Source organism: Nipponia nippon, unplaced genomic scaffold, assembly GCF_047370975.1.
Source record: "Nipponia nippon isolate SJK-2023a ecotype South Korea unplaced genomic scaffold, ASM4737097v1 scaffold_28, whole genome shotgun sequence".
In the NCBI taxonomy this organism is placed as follows: Eukaryota; Metazoa; Chordata; class Aves; order Pelecaniformes; family Threskiornithidae; genus Nipponia; species Nipponia nippon.
Genome location: NW_028262345.1, coordinates 2,126,023 through 2,148,023, shown reverse-complemented (window position 1 = coordinate 2,148,023; position 22,001 = coordinate 2,126,023). Strand labels below are relative to the sequence as shown.

The 22,001-nt window shown below is 51.3% G+C and overlaps 1 long non-coding RNA gene across 1 annotated transcript in view; it reads left to right on the top strand.

Moving 5' to 3' along the window:
* The window catches only part of LOC148054980 (uncharacterized), a 102,046-nt gene that overhangs the window by 55,686 nt on the left and 24,359 nt on the right, over positions 1 to 22,001 (top strand). Inside the window, exons 3-5 of the long non-coding RNA XR_015706026.1 lie at positions 8,605 to 8,765; positions 14,066 to 14,156; positions 15,166 to 15,204. This is a non-coding gene — a long non-coding RNA (uncharacterized LOC148054980). The remainder of the gene's footprint in view (positions 1 to 8,604; positions 8,766 to 14,065; positions 14,157 to 15,165; positions 15,205 to 22,001) is intronic.

The window sequence follows — 22,001 nt, the reverse complement described above, 5'->3', positions numbered from 1 at the left end:
GCTACTGCTTTAGTGATGCAGCTGATTCAGCTGGGAGTCTGGCTTTCATCCCCTTCGGGGGAAGCAAAAGCCTCGCTTTTGGGGTAGGGTGTATGGTTTGCATCTCAAGCCTTTATCTTTAAAGGGAAAAGGCTTGTTCAGAGGTGGAACAGGTCTTGTGGTGGAAACCCAGGATGCTTAGTTAGCAAAAATATGGAGGGGGAAAAAGGACTAGCAGGGCTGGGGGGATCCAGCTTGTGTCTGGTCCAGCATCCGTACTCCAGTCATGCCTTGGGCTGGTTTCTAACATAGAAGATGCTCTGCCCCTGGATCAGGCCTCACCTTTATCCCTGCTGATTAGAGACTGGCCTTACAGCCAGCATTGCAATACTGTGTTTAATTACCCTTCCAGAGAAGCTGTTATTAACAACTGCTGCAAGGCCAGCTTATCATTTTAATGGGATACATATCCTATCCCTGCTGCAGCACGGTCCTGCGTGGGGAAGCCGCTGCTGCATTCCAGCCCAAAGGTGGCCACGCTGCAGCTGCAGAAAAAGTGATCCCTGTAAAACAAGTTAAAAACAATCTTTCTGGATGAAAGGTGGTGATATTTGAAGACAGTTATTTTATCTTTCTTTGGCTTTAAAGATAACACGCTACCAGCATGTGAAAGGGCATCATTTTTCTTCTCTGGGAGTTATTTATGATCTTAATCCTGCTCCACCCTACACATTACAGTTTGTGAGGCTTTTGAGTGAAACTGTTATTGCTTTAAAAAGCAGATCAAATCACATCTTCCCACCCTTGTTTTTTTGTTTGTTTTTTTTTTTTTTCCGCTTCGTCGTCTCTGCACCCCAGCACTGGCATACTTTAATGGAAGAAATCAGCTTACCTTCACAGCCATTTCCACAAATATGGCTCAGGTTCCTGAGTGTGCAGGGAATTGCAAATTTGAGAGGCGCTTTGTATTTGGATATAAATATTTTTCACACTTTGGCAAAGCACGCTTCGCCTTGTCTTTATGAATAATGATGTGCCGTCCTCTGCTATCTCAGTTTTGCATTTCAAAGTCACCCTCGAAGGAAGTTTCCCGGACGCCTCAGCAGCGGGTGGTAACGCTGCCATCCTGGTTTTGCAAATGACAGTCTCAATGTGAGATGAGGTTATTTAATATCAGGTGGTTCAGTGATGGAGCAGCTGGGGAGCGGATCTGGTTATGCCCCTGGCGCGGCGGGGCGGTGGGTTTTAACAGGCGCATCCTTTGTTTGGTGGGGCAAATGTCAGAAGAGGAACTTTATTGGAAAAGATGGTGGTGGGACTGGGAGCAAGGGGTGATTTCTTGGCTCCGCTGAGACCAGTAGCAAAGCCTGCTGTGCTTTGGAGAAAGCCAGAATTTCACTTCAAGCTTTTCACAGCATCCCAGGCATAGGACTTAGTGGCTGAGCTGAGGGAAGGGCTCCCCAGGAGCCTCCAGCTCGACTCATGCTCAGCTGTAGTAGGACAGTGAAGGGGGTCTTATCTTTATTGCTCCATCGTGACAGCAGCCCCTGAATCTCTGTCCCTGGCTAGTCTATCCTACTTCTCACTTGCAGTAGGAAAAAGGTGTTTCCCATCCTCCTCATAGCCCTGCAGAAGGATATCTCCTGGGTACAGACTCATGAACTCATTTTGCAGCTGGGGCATCAGCAGGTAGTGGGCAGTGCCTGCCCAGGCTTTCCCAAAGCACCGCTATCACTGAATTACACCAGTCAAGGTGCTGTATGGCTGGGCAGAAAAGAAATAGCACTGCATGGACCCAGCCCTGACTGGGTAGGCTTGGGGAAGGATGCCATAAATGTCTGGAGGGAAGGCAATTGTATCCATGGCATGCGCAAGCGGCCCTCTTCATCTAGCGGTTTTCCTTGTTTTGGAGCTCTCCTGTTATTTGTAATAAGTTGTTCATGCTTTAATCAATCAGGCACATGCCGCAGGAATCCTGCCGGTTGAGGGGACCGATTGACTCCAGATGGGAAACGTCTGAGTAAGGAGTGCTGCGATAGCCACGGTCCACAACAAAGCTCGTAGGGAAGCGGAGACTGATGCCGAGGTGGAGTGGGGGGAATTGGTCTTTTCATCATATCCTTTTGCAGCCAAGACATTGCAGGGAGTTCATGAGACCCAGTGTTTTAATTGCTTGCAGGTCAGGCAGGTCCTTAGGGTATGGGGTTGGAGAGGAAAAAATGCTGATAATGCAGATGAAAATTCCAGTATCGGGATTCATTCAGCACAAGGCTAAGGAGGACTAACCGGTGAGAGAGTGGGTGCTGCACCAAAAAGGGGTTGCACGGGCAGGTGGGGCTGGTGGCGATGGCTGCAGCAGCCTACAGGAGATCTACAGGCACATCCCTGCGCTCCTGCGTTATTGCAGGACAGCCTCGTCCCGGCTGGCCGTGCCGCCCTTCCAAGGGGGCCGTGGGCTGCCGAGGGTGACGCTGCGCAGAGCAGCAGGGACTCAGAGCAGGATTTAAAGGTGATATGAGAACGGGATGGCTAAGGATAGAATATAGATACTCTGCTTTAAGCTCCTGGTGTAATTCATGTTTATTTTTCATGCAAGCCCTGAGATGCAGGACCTTTTCAAAGACCAAGTGTAGCGCAGATGGGGCACTGATGGATGGTGCCTGCGATAGCTGTGCTGAGTAGAGTCCATCTGGTCCAGGCTAGACTGAAAGCATGCTTACTTCTAAACTAGGGTTCACAAATGAACCCGAGCTCCTGGAAGCCGAAGGAATAAGCCGGTTTGTGCGTGCAAGAGAGAAAACCCCTTTGGGCGACCTGTGTGTTTTGGTGAGTCTGCGTGTCCTGAGCATCCTCCCTTGGGATGAGAGAGCAGGTACATCTGGGGACGGCTGCCCGTGAGAGGATGGTTATTTATGTTCACGCGGGAGCTGGAGGTGCCACATTTAGGAGCAGGTTGGGGTGTGAGTGTGTCTGGTACAAGCTGACGTTGCTTTAAGACTAGAATAGGTTTACATTTTCCACCTTCCAGGCAATCAGCGAGGAAGGAGATTGTCTCATTTTTTCATGTACATATATCTCGTCTCCGAGTTGCCGAGGCAACGCTGTATATGTTTGCAGGCTGGAAGGAGCTGGGGATGGAAAATGAAGCCAGGGAGTGGACTGAGGAGAGAAGTCCAGCAGGAATTTTCCTCTGGTCTTTTGCGGCCGATTGGTTAGCACTAATTTAAGCTGGTCTCCTGGGACTAGTCATCAAATCTGAGATTTCCATTTTTATTATTTTAAATCAACCACACTTGCTCTTGGGAGGCCGTTTTTCATGTTCGAAATTAACCTCGCAGAGATTTAGCCGGTGGGGGCTGTAGGATGGGAGCCAGCAGGCAGGGTAATACCATAGAAACATAAACAAGGTACAACATCTCGCTCTACCGGCTGGTGGAAAGCTGAGCCCCCGGAGAGCAGCGGCTCCACGGCGGTGCAGCCCGCTGCTTCAAGCTTGACAGGAGGCACCGGGATACCTGGATTTTCTCCATGGCCACTCAGTGCATGATTGCGGCTCGTAACATTGCTCCGGGGCTTGATTTCTTTAGGATGCTTCTGGTGCCGGGAGGAGCCACTGCAAGGGTGTGCCTGGACAAATACTGTGCCTATAGCCAAGGAAGCTCCTTGCTATGCAATTGCCTGGAGAGTCCTGTGGCACTGGTGAAGGTTTTTATAAATTTATTTTCCTCCCAGGAAAAACCTCTGGGGTTATCATTCCCTGTAAGCATGAGCTACTGCAGGATCTTGCTGCCTCTGTGCTGTGGCCTCGAGTTTGCTCTCAGCGGTGTGTGAGCACACGGAGGTAGATGGGCACTGACCCAAAGCTGCAGCATCCCTCGGGCATGGGAAAGGAGTGAGCCCTGGGGGAGGTGGAAGTGACTTTTGTGGATGCCTTAAAGAGCTGAAAGAGGGCATTAATGAGAATAATGAGTATCTATAAGCTGAGGCACATCCCGCCACTCAGAAAGTCCATGGGAGATTTCCATCTGCTCTGGAGAGGTTTTCTGGGGCAGCATCTTTTAAGTTCTTACTGATTTTAAGGTTTGTGTATTATTAAGATATCTTGCAGCCTGTATTGCCCTGGCACTAAGAGCTGGAGCCTGTGCATGCCATAACCGTGCAGGCACTTTTCTCCCACCCATCCTTCCCACCGCCGCTTCCCCAAACTCATCCGGCACCTTCCCCCCTCCAACCAGCTGCCTGCACGATGAAAAGGCCCCTTCAGCTCCCTGAAGCATTTTGGGGGTTTCCTCAAGAACAAATGAACTTTTCTGTACCTCTTCGCCCCGCACCCCTGCCTGTAAAAAGCAATTTGTGCTGAAACTTCAAAATGCTTGGCAAAAAGCTGGTATTTCTGCTGGGCGGCTTCCCCCAGCTTTTCTGATCTCAAGCAAATAAATAAGGTAAGAACTTCACAAGGGCAGGGAAAGCAGCGGATGTGATGCTGCCGTTCCTGTTGGAAAGCTGGCATTCCCCACCTTTGCTAAATGAGGTTCAGAGAGGCCATCTGGTACGTGTATTTCTAATCTCATCATTTTATTTCACTGGATCGAGGGTTGTTTTTCATTCTTTCTTTTTGTCAAGTCACTTGGGAACAGACTTATAAATAGACGAACTGTCCAGCGTGCCAGGAATTGGTGTTCAAAAATCCTCCCTGAGAGAAGTATAAGACTTGATAAGAAGTGTGTGGAAGGAGTTACCGATGCTGAAGTCACCTTGGGGTATTTCTCCAACCTCCCCCTGACCCCGCTCTGGTCTCTGAGCCCTTCCATGCAGGTGGCGCTTTGCTTTGGGGCAGCTGTGCAGGGACACGGAGGGGTGACATCCATCCATACCTGGGGAGAGCTGGCTTAGCTGGGTGTGCGTGTGTCTTGGAGCAGCATATGGAGGGTGGTTACAGCCGGAGCGTTTTCAGCTGTTGGGAAAAAGGCTGTAAAATATGATTCCCACCATAAGCAGCCCTCTGGGTTCAGAGTACATCAAATTGGGTATTTTGCCTCTGGCAGAAACCAAAACCTGATGTGCCAGAGGATAGTAAAGCCCTCGACTAATCCCTTTAATTGTTTAATGCCACAGCCGGCAAGGAAATGTTTTCTGATGCCGTTAATCTTTGCTGGGAAAGAAAAGCTTTTGTAACTGTATCTGTAGCTAGCAAACTCCCCTGTTATTCCCATAGTCTTTTCCTAGCCTTTCTCTATGCATTGCCCCATGCAGAGCCTGCGATGGCACCGTTGCCAGGTTAACAGGAGAGAAGGAAAGATGCTGTCTGCAACCTTTAAACCCCCCAAAATAAAAAGATAAATAGCTGAAGCATGAGGCCAGCCAAGGTCCAGCTTGGCAAGAGATGGATAGGAGCAGAATGGTGGTGGGCACACGGCAGGGCAAGGTGATGGGGCTGCACCCCGATTGAGGGGATGCTACAGGGAGCTGCCTGGCTCCCCACCAGGGTTTTTAGCCCCTCCGATATCCTAAGCACTGCATTTCGTACAAAAAGGAAGAGAGGAAAAGCTCGGAGGGAGGGAGAGAGGGTGTTTCTGGTATTGAGCAGTGGTGCAGTGCTATTTCTCTCGGCAGCTGACAGTGTAAATGCATTTCCTGGCAGGCAGCTCGCTTTGTATTAAAATTCTTGATGAAGATTATTAAAGTGTGTTTATGAAAAGCCTGCGAGTGCTTCTTGGACTCCAACCTGCCTTTTCCAAATGAGATGTTTGGGTGCGGGCTGAGCGCTCGTGAGTTATTAAAACCAGCCTGTCCAAACCCACCCTCTCCATTGGCAAAGCGTGATATCTGCAGCAACCTGGATGGCCTGAGCCCCCTCCGGCTGGGGACTGGTGTGGGGGGACCGGTGTGGGGTGATGGCAGCTGGTGCAACCCCTAGCCATTCCTCAAAACCTTGCTGCAAATACATTTGAGTGTGGTGCCTGATTTAAGGAAATGCTCCTGTCCCCTTGACCCAGGCTGGAGCGAGGGATGATTAGGAGCTGCGGTGTTGTGTTGAAGCCCCGACAGGGACTATGGGGAAGACATGGGGACATCTGCAGCGACCAGCCCTCCATCTGTGCCGGCAAAGCTTTTGGGAGATGTTTCTGTGCTGGACACGGAGTCCTCAGCTGCCGCACACAGACAAATGTCCCACCAGCAATGCCACTTCCACTGCTGATGCCAAGAGGTCCCTGTCACCCACAGCCAGGTAGCCACCAGCATGTGCTTGTGGCCCAGCTACCGCCCACCCCTTGCGCACACACACGTGTGCACGAAGGCACACCCAGCTGCACGCGCACCTCGCACGGGCTCGCGCAGCCCTGCAGCACGTGCCTCCTGCCGCGCGCGCCGTGTGCGCCTCGGGCAGCAGCCTTGGCCTGGGGCCTGATTCCCTTTTTCTACATGCTCTTCCCTTTCCAGCCTGAGGTAGGATTTTTTAACATGGGACACCAGGTTGTATATCTAAATATATGTCCTTAAAAAAAAAAAAGTTTCCAAGAACAATGGTGGAAGCAGCCCAAAAATGTGCTAAGAAGGACGAATGTGTTAGGATTGGAGTCCAAGCAAAATATCAGAAGGGTGAATCAGAAAGAAGGAAGGGAAGGGGGGAAAAAAATAGAAACGTATGGAGTTTTTAAAAAGCTATTTTTTCCTTTTAATGTTAATGGCAGCTTTTCAATTTGGGCTTTGAGTGCTGGAGAAATGTGTCAACTGTTCCTGCCCCGAGCCATACTTTGGGGGGATGCAAAAGCATTGTTGCGATGATACATTCAAGCTGGTTTCAATCCAGCCCTATTTAGCCATTGCAAAGATGTCTTTGCTATTATTGTTATTAATTGGGCTCATTAATTTATGTTCTGTGCTTTCTTACAGCCTCCCTGTCTCTGTGCAGCATGATTCCCTCGTGATGTTTGATTAGTGGGGCCAATTAGCCACTGCACCTCTGGTTTAGACCCTGTGCCTCTGGTTTCAGCCCTGGCTCACCTGTCCCTCTCCATTGCACTGTGGCAAGCCTGGTAGAAATAAACTGTTGGGAGTGTTTCACAGTAGTTTCTTGATGGGGGAAAAGCTGAGCTGCTTTCCAATTCTTCCCTCTGTAGGAAAACGGGAGATGCAGTAATGGGTGCCAGATAGGAAAGCTGCTGGTTGAGCAGGTCAGTAGCCCAGCAGAAAAATGTGTGTGGGTGATGCTGGAGTTGTAAGTAGCATTTTCAGGAGCAGGGACAGCCCTGTGTCCTCTGGAAATGGCATCCACGTGTCACACTGGGTTTAGGCTGGTTTGTTATAATCGGTTATAGTGTCCGGTGGTTGCTGCACTCTCGAGCATCACCATATGCGTCCTGGCAGATCCCTCTCCCCTAATTCAGCAGTGTGCTTTGGGCAGGCTAAACCCAAGTTGTCTTCTGCCTCACCTCTCCGGCTCCCTCCTTTATTTGTTGTTTGATCTGTCCCTTTGCTTTCTCTGAGTTAATTGCAGCTCAGACCCCTTTCCCGTGTTATCAGAGGTTCCAGCTAAAAGAGGGCTGATTGCAGAGGGTAGATGGAGAGACCATAAAAAAGAAAGTAATAAAATCTTGGGTTTGATTGCATGGAAAGGAAAGAAAATCTGTTCTCTAGGCCAATCAGGATGGCGTGGTGGCTGCAGTTGGAGGTGGGAGGAGAAAGGGGGAGATCAAGCCCAAATTCATACTTACCCCTGGCGACTGCAACATCCGTCAGGGCTAAAGACAATCTGTGTCTCATTAATCATCTGGTATAAACAGAGGGGGACTCACTGGAACAGAGCAGTGTCACTGGATGAATGGCCTGGAGTTGGAAAATAAACATTTCAAACTCTGCCTCGGCGTTTATTTTTGCTAAATGCCTTCGCTGCGCCTGGGCGTTTTGCTAGCAGCAGGGTACAGCTGCCCCAAATCCACCCCCAGGAGCGCGGCTGGAGCGCGAGCTTGTGATGCCGGGTGAGAAACGCAGTAGATAGAAGTGCAAGAAAAATTTTGGAGCAGCCAGAGTAGTAGTCTGTCCTGGGTGCTTTGGGGCTTGGAGCTAAAGGGTTTCTGTCTTTGCAGTGCTTGGTTTTTTAGCAGGTGGGAAATGCAGCAGCGATGCAGCGTGGTTGAGCTTGCGGGCAGGATGCCTCTCCACCTTGGTCCCACAAACCTGTGGTCAGCAGCGATCTAGGGAGGTGGCACTTGCAGATGTAATCGCTGTGTCTCCATCAAACGCTCTCCGTGTTCACGCACTGCTGGATTTCCACAAACAGCAGTGGTTTTCGCTGCAAACCTCTTCTGCGTGTTGGTTGTTCCCCCCTGCCCCTTTCCCCTCTACAAAAACCCACCAGGTGCAGTCTGGAATCCACGCTCACCCAAATACGCCTCTAATTCTGATTTATTAAGATAGTTATTGTATAGATGATTAGAAACATATTGTGGAAGATTTAACGGCCTCGGAACAGACATATAGCCCTTACAGAGCTGTTAATCCTTTATAAATATGTTTTTAATCATGTCAGTATTTAACATATGATAACTGTCCTATTAAATGTAATGTATAGCTGGCAGCCGTGTTATAAAGAATTGCTAGCTATTTTTTTTTTTTTTCCTACAGGCTCATTAACTTCTGCTGCTCAGGAGATATTAGCAAAACCACAAGTGGATGGCTCAGCTCAGATATCCGACCCTACCATGCCCCACGAGGATCCCAGCTGGTGCTTTCGCTTGCTGTACGAGGACCTTCACCAGGAGAGGGGTTTGCTGAGACCCTAGCAGGTGAGGGGCTTTTGCTCCAGCCAGGGACTTGCTACCTGTTTGTTTTTAACGTTGCTCAGTGCATCTTGTTCCACCTTTGCCACGCTATCTGTTCAGGTCGTAAGAGCAGCAAAACAACATGTATAAAGCTATGTCAGTGCTTACAACTTCAGTAGCTGGGCGAGCTCTGCTAAAACAAACCTATTATATCTTATTCTGGTGCGTGCATGCAGTGTGGCAGCAAAAGCAGTATTTCCATCTGCAGAGCGGGAGCTTTGCACAAAGCGCATGCACACATACTACTGCATAGCTCATAGCACGGTGCATACCCCCTCCCGTGTATCTGCTCTGACATCAGGAATAGTAAATTCCATTGGCAATGACATTTTGGGCCTTACGTTTCTGGTGGTGAGAAGAAAACAAGCACCCCCCAGCTATACTCGGTTGGAAAATAAATGACATAACCCGGGCTGGCTTTTCATGTGCCTTCTGACTTGATGTGCCATCCAGCTTGGTTCCCATCCAGCTGACCAGCCATTCCTGAGGATGGGCTGGTTACAGGCAAAAGCAGGTTGAGACAGGGAAAAATTTCCACTAAATTAAATTATTTTAGCTGGAAAAATAAACCCTCGCTGCAGCTTGAAGCAAATGCCTGCCTGGTGCCTCCCCTGCTTAGCGTGAGATGCTGCCATGCAGCAGGAGGACTTTGTTCCCATCCAAACTGCTCCATGCCGAGCCAAGGGAAGGCAGATGTGTGTGAGACCCCCCTCACTCCCCCGACGTCCCCCCGGCACTATCCCCCAGTGTGCCACTCATGCGATGTGTCCCTCGCTGCCGAATAAGCAAAGCTTCATGGGGAAGGGGCAGCAGCCCTTTGCCTTTTGCCCTGGCGTGAAGCTGTCGCTGCGGTACCGCTGGGTACGGGCCAAGGACTGGGGCAGCCCTGTCTGACCCCCTTTTGCAGCTCTTTTGTCTCTGGGTCTCCGAACTAATGCTTTTTGTCCCCAACACCATGCTGCCCCGCTACCCCCGGCCCCCTTGGCCAAGGGGGAGCTGTCGGGGCTGGACAAGGGACTATTCTTTGCGGAGAACAGTGGGCGATCTCATAACGGGGTGGCTGGCCCTCGGCCATCGCCTACCACCGTCCTCCACACCTAGGTCACGTCTGGGCACTGGCATTTATCGGGACCGGGCTGCGTCGGACACCACGAGTGAATTGCACACAGAGGGAGGATGGGGAGACGGGGTCAGCGCTCGGGAGGCAGCCCCCGTGTCTGCAGAGGGGTCCTGGGCTCAGTGCTTGAGCACAACCGGTGCCAGATATGGAGTTTTTAACACGTTTTCCTAAAACTGGTTCATTTGCATGTTTCTATGGGGGGAAGGGGTGTGGGTGCTCTGGGCTGGTGGCTTGCTGCTGAGAGTGCAAATGAAACATCCCCCTGGACCCTTCTCCAGCAGCACTGCAAGCCCAGAAGCAGCCAGGGCAGCGAGGGTTAAGGGACAGAGTTATTTCCAGGTCCCTTTGCAGTGTCCCCCTCGCACCTCATGGCGGCTGGGAGCCCTGCAGCCCCATGTGCTGGTGCTTGGAGCGGGTGCTGTTTGTTTTGGAAGGAGGCAGGCTTTGTCTGCGGAGCTGCCGGCCAGTTTTCCGCAGCCCACCTTATAAACTTTCCCAGCCTCGGCGCTCATCGCACCCAGCAGCTACCTGGGTTGCTGGCACGGCCAAATATTTTCATCGCCAGGTGCTATTTCCGTCCCTGACCTCCCCACGGCGGCAGATGTCGGTGCGTGGGTGGGATGCTTGCAGGGCTGGAGAGACCTGCCACCCCTTTCCAGTCTCTCCCCGTGATCCCATCCAATGCGGCTGTTTCCATTGCAGCCCTGGCTCTCCCTTTCTGAGAGATGTTTCCCCATATTGCTTCATATATCGTCTGCAAAGTGATGGGCTCCATCTGAAATGCTCCACGGTGGTCACAGCACAGATTTTGATGGGTACCAGGAGCCTGAGGAGGATGCAGGCGCCCGCAGGAGCAAGCAAGGATGCCCAAGAGTTGCTATGGGCAATGCGGAAAGAAAAGGGGGAAAAAAATCAGGGCTTTGACTAAGCCCAGTCAAGGATGGTGGTTCTCTCCATCCTCACAGACCTTTTCCTCAGTGAAATACTATCTTTAATTTTAAAAAATGAAACCTGCATTTTGCCTGGCTAAAATCCCAGAAGGAACAAGGTCTGGGGGAAGGGGGGAGCTGAGTGAAGTAGGGCTGTGCCAGTAGCTTCAGGCTGGGGGGGTCAATGGCCCTCCAGTCAGCTGGGGCTATCAAAGACTGCGTTGGGCTAGTGCTGGGCTCTGCTGTGGGCGAGAGGGTGAGAGTCTGTCTGTGTGAGGACCTGGGTCAGGGCTGGGAAGAAACGTGGAGGAAGGGGCAAGAGCAGCTGACGGGCAGCCTTAGCAAACCTCTGGGTTTTTTTTCCCTTTTCCTGTTGGAAAAACCTCATCTGGGGAGGTTTTCCTGCTAACCTTCCTCTGCGCTGCAGGAAGGCCAAGCAGAAACTTCCCCAAGGCTGGCCGAATTCCCATAGCTGCTTTCTGGGAGACTTTTCCCCAATTTTTTCCAAACTCTTCTCCCTGTCTGAGCAGCTGTCAAGCAGGGACGGTGCAGGGCCAGGTCACCCTACGGACCTCTCTCAGCCCACAGCAGCAATAAAGCTGTCGGCAGAGGCAGCGGCGCGGTCTGGGCGGCCGCGTGCTGGAGATGCACTTAGGGGAGGCTGAGCTGCCGGCTCGACCCGGCTTCCCTTCAATCGCCGCGTGTCTCGCCCTCCATCACCGCCGTCGGCATGTGCCAGGAGACAAAGCTGGCGCTTCTCCCGCCAGCAAAGCGGCGAGCCGTCGGCCAAGACGTCTGGTGAGAAGGAAGAGCCTGTCTGCAAGCGCCAAGGGGAAGCCCTCCGCCGACCCTCGCTGCTCGGTCTAGCTTCTCGCCGCTATTCGTACAGCCAGGAGCGAGCAGCCTGAGGCTCCGTCTGGATCTCCGCAGCCATCTGGAGGGGAACCATAGGGGATCAGCAGCCCCGATGCAACGCATGTGCCAGAGATGAGTTCGCCCTTTCCCAACGCACAGCCTCGTCCTTGCTTTGTGCGTGGGGGAACTGAGGCAAGAGAGTCCCAGAGTTGGTGCACCGCGATCCTTTGGTCTCCCCTGAGGGCTATCCGCCAGCAGAAAGTTTTAAAGAAATAAAGTATTTCCATTCTGTCAGAAAGTCAAAAATTTCTGACTGTCGGGGTCATCTTTAAATTTAGAAGTTTGGAATTTCAGCTAAAAAGAAATAATCACAAGAAGAAATATTTCCTTTTGTCTTTACAAATAAGGCCGAATATGAGAGAGGTATAAGGGCACAGCACAAGGCACTAACCCTCCTGAAATGCAATGCTTTCATAATCCTGAATCGGTGTTTTCATCAAATTAAAACATGCCTGCAAAATGCTGTCTGGCAAAACTCTATTCAGCTGGAAAAACACTGTCTGGCGCTCTCTCCCTTCAAGTTATCTCTCTAGACCTCATACAAAGTCTTATTTATTCACGTCCTTTTCAGATGGTCTCCACTTCTCCATCTCTAGGCATCTACAAATCACGATTTTGCCTCTCTAGCGTCCGGGACTTGCTAAAAAAACATGAAGGGCTTTCTTTTTAATTTCATTTTTGTTGCTCCTGTTCCTCCTGTATTTTGATTCACTCTTGGATATGTGTGAGCTTTTCAGTAGGTCTTGGAGCTAGAAATGTGTTTTCTTCATTGGCACTTAAGATGCTAATGAAATTATTCAGCCCCAGCATGTGAAATCAAGCAACCATTAGATATCTTTGAATTTATCAGCACTGCAATAGGGCTGTCTATGCGTAGGGTGAGAGGACAACAGCAAGAAGTTGGTGTTACCCCAAAACCATATGGTATGTGAGCTTGGGCTCTGTTTTGGCTGTCTGCTTAGTCTTGTGGGCTCTGAAGGCACTCGGAGCGCGTGCAGGCTGTTTTATGAGCAATCCTATCTGTCTATGCCTTCGGTTTGGGAAGGGTACGGGGGGTGTCTGTAAAAGCAGCACTTGGGGAGCAGCCCTGAGACGGTGCACGTGTGCGGTCTGTAGTGCTTTCGGCACAAGCGCTCCCGGGAAGCGTGCAAAGGGATGATGGAGATAGTCGTGTGCAGGAAAACGGCTCCCTGCCTCCTGTCCCGGGACACGGGGGCGGCCGTTTGGGACCTCTCTGCTTCAGTCCCTGTCTCCTGTGCTATTTCTGTTCATCCTGGTACTCAGGGAAAGCAGGGGTCAGGAGGAGCCGTGTCCCTTTCCAGTGTTACCAGAGGGCTTGCTGAGGAATAAAGAGGTATTTCTGAATTTAACGCGGCTCACTTGAAGCTCCAGTCTGACTTTCTCACGGGAAGAGCGGACTTGGCCCCTCTGAATAGGCCCAGGCCTCCAAATTACCCCCTGCCTGTGTGTGTTTGTGCATGTGCAATCTCCCTGATGTCTCTTCCCCCATGGCAAATGCTGGCCCTGGCTGAGCCCCCGCTGTCCATCCCTGTGGCCTCGGGTACCACGGTGATGGGGTGACAGCACTCTAAGGTGGGTTATTAGGCTGGGGGTCCAGCAAAGCGTCCTGGGGGCTGTGTGATTGCACGTTTCCCTTTCAAGGCTGGGGTTCCATCAGCAGTCCAGTGAACCCAACAGCCCCCAGGGCCAGCTGACAGCTCAATTGGAAATAGATATGGTCCCCATCCCGCCCTCATGTTGTTGTTGGCAAGCAGGCTCGGAGGCCTCCAGGTTGGGTCTGTCAAGAGAACACAAGCAAAGGAAAAGCAAAAGGAAAATTGTTCTCATCTGAACAAACACAATCAGCTGTTGCCAGCAGCTCCAGTGCCCCAGCAGAGGATTCACATGGCCAGCCATTATCCCGGTCTGGGTAACTGGTTTGATGGGCAGGTCAGAAGGACTCATCTGTCTTTAGTGGATATTTTCAGGGGATGTTGCATTGCTTGTTCTCCCTCCAGCTCCCATCCAGGTGATGGAGCTGAGCTGATGCAGGCACCCTTGAGTATTGCCCTTCTTTAGGGACCACCGCTCACCTCTGATACAGGGAAGGTTTCTGCAGGAGCGGTTGCACTTGCCCAAAGGATGGGAGAACAGGAGCTCAAAGCGGGAGGAGTTGACACGTCAGAGCTCGTGGTGCTGGAGTGAAAATGCTGCAACCAGCACAAGCTTTGCCTTTTAGACCCATTTGCAGCAGTTTGCTGTGTTGGCTTTATATCAGATTAGTGTCTATCTCTGTGCAGGCTCGCATGTTGGCTGCTGACTCTCCCGGAGGTGAGATGCTGATGGACAGTATCTTGCAGAGACAGCTACGCCCTGCTGAACTCACGCCAGGTAATAACACCTCTGGCATATGCCTCTCTCCAAACACACTCGCTTTTGGCTTTTCTCTATGTGTCTCTGAAAACCAGCCCCTGTCCTGCCTATGGGACCTGTTCTATAAAGCCTCGGGTGGAGGGCGCAATACGGCATGTGTGACCTTTAAGGAGTCGCATTGCAAAACCATTCACTAAAATAACTCTTGCACTGCTCGCAGCAGATAAACCTGCGGCTTCCCCCGCCGCAGCGCTCTGCAGGGAAGGCGCTGGTTTTCCCAGGGCTGCAGAGCGTGACCGTGTGGTGAGCTGGGCGATCCTGGCAGATGTGCAAACTCCACGTTGCCCAGCCAACATAAACAGGACCAAGTGACCCAGTAACATATATTATATCTCGCGTTCACAAATGCAGGCCCTGGGGCTGCTGCCTGCTGGATGTCTGCTGCAGAGGAATTTCTTTGCCCTGAGCAGGGGGTGGCTCCGGGCCCTGGGGGATCCTCCTGGTTGTTTGGGGAGGAAAACATCTTCTCTCTGTCTTGGCCAGATAACAGAGCACAGACTTTTGCTTCTTGGTGCGTGACGTGAACATCACCGGTGTGAGATGGGATTGTCTTCCATCAGCGCTGGCTGTGCTCAGCGGCGCTTGGGTTTGTTGCGTGGTGGCTGTTTTAATGAGAAACCTTCCCTAGAAAACCCCACCTGGCTGCGACTCAAACCAGCCCTTACACCCTGCTTAAGAGAGTCTCGTATAGCTTCGATCTGTTCCTAATTGCCATAAAGCAAGCCAAACCCCACCTGCTTCCTACCACCCACGGGCAGTCCACCAGGCCCACTTCTCCCGGTGAACTGCGCAGGTTTAAACTCACCTCTTATTGCTACCGGCTCCTGTAAGACATTTCCAAAGAGTCCGACAAAAAAACATTCAAAACCCTCCCTGAAGTGGGAGCCTTGAGCGCTTGGGGCGTGAAGGACGTCTGTCATTTTCTAACATCATCTCCGCTTTTCTGGGTACCTCCTGGCACCGAGAGATGGAAGGGGGCAAGAAAGGCCACAAAGCTGCTTAAATCGTGAGTAATTTTTCCTCCTTTAAACTGCAGTGCCCCGCACAGCGCGCATACCCCATGGGTGCGAGGAAATGGCATCCGCGTTCCTCTTTTACTGCTCACTTGCTATTTGGTGATTAAGAAAACGGGGGAGCTGGGGGCACTCATTCTTGACCTTGGGGAAAGCAGGAGGCTTATAAAAACTTTAAGTGCTGCAGGAATTACGAGGCAATTAAAAAATCAGGCCAGAGCTGGGACCGTGTCAATAAAACCATGAGGAACTGATGTCAGCTCCGTGCAGGATGCGGGGACCGATGCCTCTGCCCTCTCCTCCCAGCACTGAGCCCCTGGGGTCAGCGGTGCTGAGGCCTCACGCTTCCCACCGGCATGTATTTGGAAATGCGGGAGAAAGAAGAGGTTTAGGGGCTGGGGTGGGCTTTTTTTTTTTTCCTCAGTTGATTCAGCTGACCTGAATCCTTACCCCCAAATACAAATCCTGTGTGAGCCCAGGCGGTGGGTGTTCTATGAATGTGAGATGAATAGCCATCAAAAAAGCAAAAATTAATACTGAAGGGGTGAGGAGAGATCCCAAATCACCGTTTTGGGATGTAAGAGGCCCAGTTCTAAGGAGGGATTGTATTTTGCTTGCCACTGGGTCATAAGGCTTAAACCAAGGGAAGCTGATTCTGTTTTTCTAGAATTTTATCAAGACTCAGCTTGGGTTTCCTGACCTGATAAGAAGAAGAAGGGAAAAATCATCTGGGGTCAGTGTGAATCAATATGCAACAGCTTTCCATTTCTTGTTGCAATGCTGATTTCTTTCAGATCTGGGTCTTTCCAAGAGCGGGGACTAACGTCGGATGGGGTTGCGGCTCAGGATTGTCGGGCTGGTGTTTGAATGTTAATTTTAGGTGTAAGTGATTTCTCGTGCAAACCACTTGAGTTAAAGTGCGTGGTGACGGGGAGCGAAGCCTATTCTCTGCTTCCTCTTAGGAAAGTCCCCGAGAAATGTCGTCCGGCTCTTAGGCCACAGTGAGAGCATTTGCCAGCGTCCTCTGACCAGTTTTAAAAGAGGAGGAGGCAGAAAAAAGGAGTCTGGTTTTCCGTCTGCACTTGCTAAACTCCTGTTCAGCAGGTTTACTTAGCTTTGGTCATTTATTTACTTGTCTACACTAGAGTGCTGGCTGGATCAGAGTGATGCAAGCATATTTCTTTAGGGTAGACGAGGGCTTGGAATAAAACCCCAGGCTGGCCTAAATGTCCAAAAAGGGTCCTGGGGTGCAGCGCGAGCCCCCCTGGGTTTGGGCTTGGTTTGGCGCCGTGCCGCTCAGCAGCTGCCTCCTTACTGTTTATCTCTTCCTCCGGGGAGAAGGAAGTGGATCCACTTCACATGAAGTGAATTTACATAAACCATGGGGGCCGATGGGGATAACTTGGAAATGAAATGGTCGGTCGGGCTGGCAGCCGGCCGGGGGTCGGCTCGCACCGTTGCTCTTAGGGACCGGACTGTCTCAGAAGCAAAATGCCGTCGGCACCTACTAAAGCAATAAAAACCATTGGTGGAAGAGCAGGGCTTTGGTGTTTGAAAGCAGGGCACCCATAACCAGACCAAACTGTGAAGCTGAGAATGAGCATAGCTCACTGCACCCAGTGCTCCCTGTTTCGAAAGCCCTGGAAAGATTTCTTTGGCAGAATTGCATCGCACCACCCGTGGTCGGAGGGAGAGGGTCTGGGGGGTGTGTGTGGGGGTGTCACTGCCGTGCCAGGCTGCTTTCCACACAGCGGGCTTGAAATTTTTGTAAAACTGCACATTTCCTGTGGTTTTGGTGTTTTAGCTAAAAGGATTTGACTGGCTTGGAGGATAAGTGTTTGGGGCTGGAGGTGATAATTTAGGTGCCAGCTGAATTGGGGAAGATGTTGGGGATGCGGCGGGGTAAAGTGCCTTGACCTCCCAGCTCAGTCCTTGCTGCTTTTGGGGGCAGGTCCTGGGAGGCACCGTCCTGATGCTCAGGGCTCAAAACTTGTAACCCCCAGGCAACGTTGCATAAACGCCGTGTGGAAATAACTGGAGTTACCCCAGCAGAAAGCGAGTGAGCAGGACGCTTTGACCCCTCTGTGCTCCGCCACCCTGGCTACAATTTCAAGGGAGGAAAGATCTCATCGAGGTCTGGTGTTCATGGTGCCCCATGACTCTGCTGATTCCTGGCTGTAGAAATTAGAAGCCTGGAGGAAACAGTCTCCTCCAGCGTCCTGGGCAGGCTGATTTGGGGGGGGTGGGAAAAGCCGGCTTGCTGCTGCAGCGAGCCATACTTCAAAGCCCTAACTCTTGCTTGGTTTGCATGTGTCTGCTTGGACGGGCTATCCTCCCAGCAAAAGCTCTGCTGCTTGAGATGACGGCCGGGATGGAGAGCGGGCACAGTACAGACACCAAGCCTGAAAGCACCCAAACAGGACCACGTAGACTCTTTTGTTTGGGTGTAGAAATGCTCTGTGCGTGGGGCCTGCCATCTTGCGAGCTCAGCACGGTAACCCTGGTTAGCAGACCCTCGGCCCCATGCAGGCACCGGTCCCTCGCCCCAGGCTAACCCTGCCTTTTGCAGCTCCATTTTTACGGGCAGCGAGGCCTGAGAGCAGCTTGTTAGCTTCCCTGCTTGCTCAGTTTATATTTGCTGGCTTTTCCCTCCCTATAAAACAAGAATGCACAAACACAGGCTCATGCTAAGGGAGCGGGTTAGGGGGCCGGAGGGGAATGACCTTCACAGGGAGGCTTTTCTGCCTCTGCTGCAGAGAGCAAACATTTCCCTGCCCTCGCCAGCTCAGCCCAGGGCCCCCGTCACAGGAAAGGGGCATTGCATGGGGTTCCAGCAAGCAGGGGGCCAAGCCAGGGAGCAGAGGGCTTTTGCCATCCCTGCACACCAAGGGTTGTTTGGTTTTTGAGATAAACCTCAGAAGCCCTTTAGGAGAAGTTTTTGCTCCATCCCTGGTTCAGAGATGGAGAAATTGAGGCACGAGGCAGAGGCAGGATGCCCTCGCTGTCCCCTAAGGCGCAGGGAGGAGGAGAGAGGAGTTTGTCCTATGCCCTTAATGTCCCTGAGCCTTTCCTGCTCGTCCCTGACGCGTTGCCTTCCTGGCCGGAGATGACGGCTCTGGAGCGCAGCACTCGACTCTTATCTGCTCGCCCCGTCTGGTTCCCCCGGTGCCAGCTCCAGATCAAACACGAGGAAGCCAAGGGTCTGGGCTATTGCCGCTCTCCTGGGAAGCAGATAGCAAACTGTGTCTCTGCTGATGTTCACAGCTTGAAAGGCAGCAGATCTGGTGGGGAGGAAGGATTTTGCTTCCTCAGGGACAGCCCCCCATCCTCTCCCCCTCTTCCAGATGGGCAGGTGCTCACCATCCCTGTTGACTTCAGGTTTGAGGTACCCCACGGGTAGGATGTCTCTAATAAGCTGAGCAATATCTGCTTTCACAGCTTTGGGAGGAAGCACTGGTAAAAGTAACTCCCCCCCCAAGATTGGCACTTGGCTGCCAAAAAAAGGTGAAACAAGTCCCAGGAGCTCTTGCAAAGAGCAGCTGCCTCATCCAAGAACAACACAGGGGAGGTTTCTTGATGGGACCCGCTGCCACCCGCATCTGTCTCCATCCCACGGCGGTGGTCCTCATGTGGCAAAGCAGTAAGGACACAGATGTTGGGTATTAAATGCCAGCAGCCGTGCTCAGCTGTTCTCCCAGGCTTTGGCCCTGGTAGGAATTAAAGCCCAGCCTTTAACAGCCCTACCAAGCACATTCCCATCCCCACATAACAGCTCACCTATCCCTATAACCTGCTTTACAGCAAAACACCTTTCGGGCACTCGGCAGGGAAGGGAAGGTTTCCCCTGATCAATGCTCCCGTAATAATTTCTGATTTGATTAATACATTTGACCTGTCCCCTTCTCATCAGGACCCAGCTGAAAGCCAAGCTGTGATTTTGCCCGTGAGGGAACCTCAGGATTTTGCCTGTTTCCAGGGTCTGCATTAAAATGTAAGGCCTCAATGAGAACGGTAGGGCTTGAAGCTAAGAAATCCGGCCTCACTACATTGTTTCCTGAATGATTTTCATCTCTGCTGATGGCATCAGATTGGTAGGCGGTGGGTTTCTTTCTGTTTTATGAATGAACGTAATCCTTTTGCAGAAAGGGAGGTGTCGGCTTAGATGCTTTGGTTCTCAGATTTTAGCGATCATTAATAACGCCTGCAGTGCTTTCTGTAAGTGCAAGCCGAGGGTTTGGGATGTAATGGCTTCCTAGTGGAAAAAGCGAGTTTCCTGCAAATCAAAAGACTTTGCAAAAATGACACCTTGTTTCTGATATTTTCTTTTCACTTTATTTCCAACGCTTTGTTTTGCTCTTGTAAAAAAACCCTCCCAGTGTAAAGTATTGTTGCAGGTCGTTTGCCTGGTTTTAGGTGAGACTTTATATTCAGATGCATATTCATAATGGAGATGCCTGCTTTTAACAAATGAATAGATATCAAAAGGAAATATTTCTGCCTAGTTAACAGGTAACAACTGGATGCTGCCCAAATGGGGAACTGCAGCTGCTTGTAACTGAAACAGAGGATGCTGTGAAGTCCCATTAGAGCCAGGCTGTGCCCAAATCAGGCAAGCACCCCCAGGGATTTGCTATGTCCCCCTCGGTACCCCGAGCCTGGGAAGCACAGGAGATAGGGGTACCCAGGGAGGGTGCAGGAGCGGCTCAAAAGGAGGAGCCGGATTCTGCATCGCGCCCACGGGAGCGACGCTCCTGTCCGTGAACTCACTGCAGCTGCTTGTCTCTACCTTGTGATGAATCCCAGACGACTCCTCAGCCTGAGCTGTACAGTCACTCGTGTTAGATTATAAACTGGAACTTTTACAGGCTGTATGTGGGGTTTGTGGCTTCCTTTCCCTCTCTCCGTCTCCAAAGTCCATGATTCTTAATAAATCATCCTCTAGCCTGAGCTGAGTCTTGCTGTTTTAAGTTTAACTAGCTTATTTTTTTACTGATAAACCAGACTTTGAATTCTTCCCAAGATCACGGGTTGGGGCCAGTAATATGACGAAGGAGAGACTGTTAATCATGATATATCACATGCCAATGGGAACAGCATCGAGCGCTCCCCGCAAGCAGCGCGTTTCCCTTATATCAGCATTTAGAGGCAGAGCACTTGTATCTCGCAGAGTTGGTGGGAGGGAAGAGTCAGGGCTCCCACCAGATGTAAATTAGGTTTATTATCGGAGCCAACTCAACGGAATTGTAGGGCAGAGCTCTAAGTTATGTGCAAAGGGTAAGGGGAAAATGGACATCAATGGTAGGAAAATGTTGTAGTACTATTTTTTACACTGGATCAGTGAAAACAACTTCTTAAGGCTTTGATCCTGACGTAGCTCCAAATTTCTACTTTTGCGCTGTCTTCCATCCAAAGAGACCCAAATCCACCCAAGGGTGGGACTGTGAAGGGTGGACCAAAGCCTACAGAGAACCTGCTACACCCTCTTGTTTCTCTTATTCTTCTTTGCCACCACCCTGTCAGCACATAAATTTCTTTTCCTTGACAGCTCCAGGTAAACATGGTACATTTTCAGATCCATCATAGTCTGATCCTTGTTCTCCCAGCTAGTGCCTGAGCTCCTCTCCCAGTATCACTGTTGACTTTGGCCAACTGCTCCCATGGTTGCGCTGCTCTGTGGACCTGTCTGCTGAACTCTCCTCCTCCTCACAGCCCAGACAAGCTCCCATCACATCCCAGAGACAGAGGTCTTAAAGTTGTGCTCCTGTAGGATTAACCCTGCAAGACCAATGTAGCACCCAGCATCGGTCACCCTTTTCAGAAGAGGGACCAACCCAGCTCTAGGTAGAGCAGCTCTTTGAGGGGTTCGTACCCAGCTGGCTTTACTGGTATGAGATGGGAGGTGGAGGAGTCCTCCTTGAGGCATGTCATGTGCTAACAACCTATGGAAAAATGGATTTATCAAGTAATCCTGATGAGAGCAGCCGGGAGGGCCAGTCAGGAGCCATGAGACACGTGCGTGGGGTTGTGGTTACAGCCCCCCTCTCCCTCTGCTAATGCCTGGTATGGGGCAGGCCAGCCCCTTCCACCCCGATCTGCCTTTGGGCTGGCTGTGACCCCCGAACCTGGCTCATCCTCCCAGCTTAGCCAAAAAAACCCCCCATCCCTTCAGTTCCAGCATCCCCCAGAGAAGCCGCTCAGTGCTTGATGGTGATGGCACACCTTTTATCTCACTTAGCCCAGCAGGCCACAAATTCCTGTTCCTTTGCGATGGGGGTGGGCGAGGGAGGGAGCGTCTTGCTCGGTGCCCCTCTGCTCAGGAGGCAGATCCCTGTGTCACGGGGATCAGCCAGTTTGTTGCATTGGAAATTTTTTGCTGCTCGCCCAGCTGGGGTCTGGAGATCAGCCAGGGTCCATCTGTGCCTCCGTGGGAAGGCAAGATGGGAAGACATGGTGAAGGCGCAACTCAGGGCTTTGCTGTCTTCATGGGAATTTGTCTCGCTTTCCTTTTCTTTTTTTGCCTTTTGGGGGATATTTTAAACCACAAGGATGCCGTTTTTGTTCTTTTACAGTTCAGAAACATCAATGTCTATGAGCTGATGGCATCTGTCCTGTCCTTGCTGCCTGATTGCCAAAGCTACCAGCACATGCAGCACCAACACCTTCCCCTCGGTGACTTTTGTAGGAAAAGATCAGTTTGGCTGGCAAAGGCTGGGACCACCTGAGAGGTGGGCAGCGCTCCTCTGCAATGAATCATGTTGGCAGGGATGCTGGCAGCATCCTCTGTGGCTCC